General features: G+C 35.9%; 1 long non-coding RNA gene across 1 annotated transcript in view; it reads right to left on the bottom strand.

Moving 5' to 3' along the window:
• Positions 1–377: 377 nt before the first annotated feature.
• The window catches only part of LOC107104547, a 3,464-nt gene continuing 2,916 nt past the window's right edge, over positions 378–925 (bottom strand). The window contains exon 3 of the long non-coding RNA XR_001482264.1: positions 378–571. This is a non-coding gene — a long non-coding RNA (uncharacterized LOC107104547). The remainder of the gene's footprint in view (positions 572–925) is intronic.

The raw sequence follows: 925 nt of genomic DNA, 5'->3' as shown, positions 1-925 counted from the left end.
CTGAAAGCACATTTGCTTAATAAATAACACTTTACAGTAGCTTAAAAATTGCAGGTTTAGTTAGAAAAAATATTTGCCATCCATTTGAGTATACCAAATAAACAAAAGTTATGTCTGCTAAGAAACAACATTTCTTTCACCTTATTTAGAAAACATGTTTGTGAGGGATTGTCCACCTTTTCCTGTTGAAAACAATGGAGACATTGATTCTAGATTGAATACAAATTAGAGGGACCTCTGTTTAGCCTTTGTTGGGGGTTGAGAGCGTTCAGAGCCAGGATCTTGGGTGGATATGGGTGTCATCCATACAGTATAACACTGGAAACGAATGTTGTATTTACAAAAAGCAGTGGACAGAAAGGGGGGTAGGTAATTAACAGAAAAACTCCAAATATAGAACCTTAAAATACACCAGAGCAGAGGAGGGGTGGATCAGGCACTCCATGATGGTAGTTTTTCACAGATCCATTGGTGCGATTTTGAACAGGAAATGTCGTTCCACTCTTTCTTTATATTTTGTACACAGTCTTCATCACCATTCCAATTATCAGGTTGACCGTCTATCCAGAACCTGGAGTATTTGAATAAAAGTCAGTCATTCCACAGTTTATCCAACATCAAACAGATAATTACATAACAACCAGTCATAACCCAAACCTAAATAGGATTTTCTATTTGCCCCTAATTGTCAGTTCATAATAGAACTTTATAAAACATTGTTTCACCAGAGTCTTTGAAAAAGAAGCTGATTAGTCAGTCACGTATTTGGATGGCCTTAAACTGATTTATAATAAAGTAAAAAATCTTGGTACTATTCTTGGTCAGGACCTGTCATTTAAATCCCATATCAAAGAGGTTTCTAGAATTTCCTTCTTTCATCTGAGGAATATTGCAAAAATTAGAAATCTCCTGTCCAGGGGTGATA

Source organism: Cyprinodon variegatus, unplaced genomic scaffold (assembly GCF_000732505.1).
Source record: "Cyprinodon variegatus isolate N-32 unplaced genomic scaffold, C_variegatus-1.0 Scaffold1788, whole genome shotgun sequence".
NCBI lineage: Eukaryota > Metazoa > Chordata > Actinopteri > Cyprinodontiformes > Cyprinodontidae > Cyprinodon > Cyprinodon variegatus.
Note: the sequence above shows the minus strand (reverse complement) of the source record. Positions and strands in the feature narration are given on the sequence as shown.